Raw genomic sequence first — 6,000 nt, 5'->3', positions numbered from 1 at the left:
ATTAGCTCTTAAAAAGGAGAGTAGTTGATTAGAAAAGGAAAAGTACCTTTGCTAATCTCAAGCAAGTAGCCCCCAATTTGGAATTTTGAATGCCTAGCATTAAATGGATATTCAAAACAAAAAATTGCTTTAGAAACTAAGTTTTGAGAAACATCAACAGGTTAAAATGAGAAGTACTAGTATTTTGACCATTGTCATTTTACCATTGGCACACATCTTATTATCTTTAAAAATAGGAATCTAGAAAAAGGATTCATTAAATATTTTCTACCCCGTCAAGCTTAATTTTTAAATTCTAGAATATTTTCACTTCAAGTTGTGCACAAACACATAAATCCTTCATATCTCCAATCAATTTAGGTTATGCACACGTGTAAATCCTTTTGATATTTCATCTAATCTAGGTTGTGCAGAAGCATGTAAACCCTTTCCATATTTAGCTTGTGCATGAGCACATAAATTCTTTCCACGTTTAGGTTGTGCACGAGCATGTAAATCCTCCACATCACAAATCAAGGTAGTGTATGAACAAATAAATCCTTTCCACATTTAGGTTGTGCACAAGCATGCAAACCCTTCACGACTCAATATCAATTCAAGTAGTGCATGAGCTCGTAAATTCTTCAACCAATTTGGGTTATGCAAAAAGCACTTAAACTCGCTTTCCATATTTTGCTAAACTTGTTTGAGTTGGATTGGAAGCCCTATGTGCACTTAATCATACTTATCCAAGAGGGGGATGGAGCCCCAAGGGTAAATCCATTCAAGATGGCCAGGAAGCCCCATGGACATTCAACCATTCAAGTTGTGCATGAGCACATAAATCCTTCAATCAATCTGGGTTGTACACGTTGTAGTACTTAAGTCCAATTTGCATTTGTTTAAGATAGGCTAGAAGCCCAATGGACATTTTCAATTCCATGATTCTAAGTTCATAACCCTAGCCCATTCCCAATTTGGGCGGGATTGATCTACTAATTCTTCGATTCTAGTTAGTAATAGGGATCTTGTGCTAAGAAATATACCCTAAAAGCTAAACTAAAAAAAGGGTATCTAAGCGATTAATTGCAATTTACTCAAAATCTCACTTATCAAATTCCATTGTGGAAGGCACAATTTTTTTTATTTTTTTTTTGAAGAATTTGCCATGATATATTTGATCCAAGCATAATATTATGACAAATTAATGGATACAAATTTTTTACCATTCAAGCTGTGCATGAGCACACAAATCCTTCAAACGGTCTAGCTTGTACACATGAAGCAGTATTTAAGCCCAATTCACATTCATTCAAGATGGGTCGAAAGCCCCACGGATATTCAAATCATTCAAGCTATGCACAAGCACACAAATCCTTCAAACAATCTAGGTTGTATGTGATTCAGTACTTAAGCCCAATTTTTGCATTCATTCGAGACAGTGGAATCCCCATGGACATTCAATCATTCAACGAACACTCAAATCCTTTAAACAATTTGGGTTGTACATGATGCAATACTTAAGAGCAACTTGCATTCATTCAAGATGGGTTGGAAGCCCCATGGGTACTCAATCATCCAAGCGTGCACTCGCACGAAATTCTTCAAACAATTTAGGTTGTACATGATGCAATACTTAATCCCAATTTGCATTCTTTTATTAGAATAATTTGAGATGGTTTGGAAGCCTCATGGGCATTCAACTACTCAAGTCATGCATGAGCACGCAAATCCTTCAAATGATTTGGGTTCTACATAAAGTAGTACTCAAGCCCAAATTGCATTCTTTTATTAGACTCGTCCAAAAAGGGATGAAAGCTCAGTTTGTGAACAAGTTTTAATTCAACACACACATAAGGGGACTAAAAATGGAAGCCATGAAGGACATAAAGCTTATCTCATCTGGCGCATTCCATGAAATAATAAGAGCCAAAGAGGAAGAAGAGGAAGACTTACTTTAATTTGTAAATGCATTTAGTTTCTATTTTTGGTTTGTAATCATGCATATCATGCATGATATGGATGAGAGCTCATATTGACCATAGACAGATCATAGGGAACCAAACAAAGACCATAGACTATCCATAGGATCCAAAACCCTTTGCTTACAATTCTATAACTCATACACAAAGAGTATATAAGCTTTTGGATCAAAAACATGGTCAAAATCAATTTTTCAAGTGGCCCCGATTGACCAACCCCAACACGTTATAATTGCCTCAGTCGATCGGCCTAAGATTTTATTTTATTTTTACCAAAGTCAAAGCCTCAGCCGACCGTCTTAATTTTGTGCTTAAATGGCTAGTAGACCGACAGTCCTCGAGCAACTGGTCTCAATGAACTAAAGGTACCCCAACCGACCGAACCTACGAAGGTTCGAAAATCGCCTTTGACTCGGCCAACTAACACCTTAACTAGTCGATCAAACCCCTAGAAAAATTCAAAATTTATGTGTGAGGTCAGCCGAACAGCGCTAGCGCCAGTCGACCGAACCTCTCGGGTTTGGTAATTCTTTAGCATTAAAAAGGGGTTAATTTATAATTAAGCAAATTATAAAATTCCCACTGTATCCCTAACGGTCATATTTTTGGGGAATTCTATATACATACCTCATCATAACTATTGATTAGTACCTTGATTAGCAAGAAAAAGTATCTAAAAATATTTTGTGTTGTTCTTGGTATATTCTCACATTCAAGCATTCATTTCACTCTCTTTCTCTTATCTATTTGCAAAATCGTTTCAGAATTACACTCACCTGCTTCATCTACATATTGATTTTATTTTGAAGAGAGGTTGAGTACTCAATTTTGTGAGTTTTATACATTTATTTTAAAATCTTATACTCTCATTTGTTTCGTCATATTTGAAAATTATTTTAGAGAGTAAGCTTGAGTTCTTCCCTTATTATTTCATTCATAAATATTTTTGGGAAGACTCTCTATAGCTTGTGAATCTTTGCATTCTCATTGCAAGATTCAAAGGCTTGTATTGTGGTTTTTGGAAAAATATTTTTGGCAAGCAAAAGCCCTAATATCTCTTGTACCTTATCTCTGAAAAATATCTTTGAGATATTGTTTGGGTTCTTAGGATCTTTGAAAATACACTTAGTGAATATTATATATCTTGATTCAAAGATCACTTACATGATACTCTCTCTCTCTCTCTCTCTCTCTCTCTCTCTCTCTCTCTCTCTCTCTCTCTCTCTCTCTCTCTCTCTCTCTCACACACACACACACACACACACACACACACACACACACATATATATATATATATATATATACTTATTGAGAGTTGTCATATAATCCACAAAATCTCTACTGAGCTTAATCTCCCATCATACTAGAGTGTATTGTGCTTATTGTTGTACATCATTTGCTTATTGTAGGATCATTCTCTTTGTACGCAAATTTGTTATTGTTGTATTCCCGACGTGTGGTCGGAAGAAGATTGCACTAGCCTGTAACGTGCACCGAATTGGTTCAAACCCGATTAGGAGAACTAGGAGCACCTTCCTATAAGGTGTAGTTATAGGTTGTGGCTCAGCCCTGGAATTTGAGTTAGGGTATTCCTCGCCTTGTAAGGAGAGGGTGTAATCGGTGTCACTCCACCCGATAAGTGAGCCTTTAGTGAATCCTCTTACTAGTGAGCTTGAGGCAGGGACGTAGGCACGGTTTGCCGAGCCTCGATAAAAACCCTATGTTACTTTATCCCTATTCTCTTTACATTCCAGTATTTGCATGCTTATATTTATCAATTGATATCACTGCTTGAGTTCTTAAATATTACATTGTGATTGATTGAGAAATACTGGAACTGTGATACTTGTATAAACTTTTTTGTCTTTCATATATTTGTTGAATGAATAATTGATTAGATAGACCCTAGGTTGAGTAATATTTCTATTATCTGATTTAACATAGGAAGAAATTTCAAAATTTCCAATTACCCCCCCCCCTCCCCTCTCAGGATTACACAAATTCCATCAATTGGTATCAGAGCCTCGTTGCAAAAAGCTTAATCGCTTATGTTAAAGATAGAAATGGCTCAGATTGGTGTATCCCCATTCGGTGAGGGATGGGACAATCATGGCTCAGGCCTTCAGTGTTTTGTGGTGTTGATTACACTTCTTGGAAAATTAGAATGAGCATTTTCATAAAATCTATGGATTGGATAGCCTGGCAAGTGATTGTTAATGGAATTTGTATACTCTTGTATGAAAATGATATTAGGTTAATGCATGTGAATTCATATGCCATGGACATGTTATATCTTGCATTAGATTCTAATATTTTTCTTGAGATTGTGGCATGTAAAAGTGCACATGAAATTTGGGAAGAGCTCGAAAAGAAATATGGAGAGACTCAGGAGAATGAAACCACCACTCTGGAAGTGTCAAGTTCAGATAATCATACAGTGGTATATGATAGGAAAATTGCATTAATGGACAAAGAGGTATATGATCCTAACTCTGCCTCTATGGATGATTTTTATACCGAATCCTGTGATATATTTTATGCTGAATCATCTATTGAATATCATGATAATTCTGTTAATGATGCATGCAATGATTCACGTGATAGGTATAGTGTTAAATCTTGTGATGAATCAGACGTTGAATTTAATGATGAAAGCATGCCTTCACATAGAGAGCTAGAAACGACTTCACTTCAAATACATAAGTTTCTAGTTAAAATATCTAAGCATAAAATCTTATTGATAAATGAAAGTAGAAGGTTGGAAAAACAATTAGAAAGTCTAAAAGAATATCATGCCACCTTAGAAAATAAAAAGGTTGAGAAGATATTGAAAATCACTTTCTTGGAAAGAACAATGAAATAATATCCTGATATAATATCAAAGGTTGCAAGTGAAAAGAATAAAACAAATAAATCCTTAGGAGCTAAAAGAAATAATTCTGTCAAAAAGGGTTCATCTTATAAATCCAATTACCATGCCTTATCGAGTAGAAATAGGTTTAATAAGCATAATCTTTCACGTATATACAAAGCATGCTTATTTTGTAAAACGAAATGGCACATTCAATATAATTGTCCACATAAAAGTGTCACAAGCATAGATAAAGAAATGATGTGGGTTATCATGAAAGCAATCCCCTTAAGACCAAATGAAGAATGGGATCCAGTAGGAAATACCTAATTGTTTAATCCTTCCTTAGTTCGTGGCTTAGGGGCAATGATGTCTATATCCTTGGGAAGTGGTTTGGGCTTAAAATGTAAAATCTTAGTATGTGCATTCACTATACATTGTTATTATACTAAGAAACTAAGAATATCTCAGAAGCATGTTAGAGTAAAATCCACTTTCAAATGGACAAAAGTAATTGTACCTGGTAAATAATGCTTAATGCTTAACCCATGCTTAAATGTGAAAACCTTAAGTTAAGCATAGTCTGTCCACTCATACCTCTCATGTATTGAAATTCATAAGAATAGAGGCAAAATTGGCTTAGTACATTTAAAGAAATACTTATTGTGACTTTTTGGTCCTTTAAGCCAAAGCATGTAAAGACAAGTTTAAATTATTGAAAATCTTACAACACTTGGCTAAAGAATTTGATAAACAAGAAAAGACATAAGTTGGATAAGTACATAACTCAAGGGGAGCATCATCTTTATAGTTCTTTAAATTAAATGCTCTCATGATTTTATTTCTCTTATGCTTATATGCCTTCAGCACCACCAATTACTATCCATAATGTACTATATGATTAAATCTCTCTTATGGATAGTATATATCTTTATTTTTAGCATGAACAGTCAATTGAGCTATAGTGAATATCCTAAGTTGATTGTCTATTGAAATGCATGTCTGTATTGAATGTCTCTTGCATGGCGGATGTAGTGATGTGAATTACATACTGGTAGTAGATTATATGTTGTTGCATGTTTTATATGAATTATTTTTTGAAAAACAACTAGATTTCAAAGCAGGTTTTATAGGAAAATGTCCAATTTATAGATGGCATGCTGCCAAAATTTCGTTAGAATTTTTCCA

This window comes from Malania oleifera, chromosome 3 (assembly GCF_029873635.1).
Source record: "Malania oleifera isolate guangnan ecotype guangnan chromosome 3, ASM2987363v1, whole genome shotgun sequence".
Lineage (NCBI taxonomy): Eukaryota > Viridiplantae > Streptophyta > Magnoliopsida > Santalales > Ximeniaceae > Malania > Malania oleifera.
The sequence above is the reverse complement of the archived record's forward strand: the minus strand, read 5'-3'. Positions refer to the sequence as shown.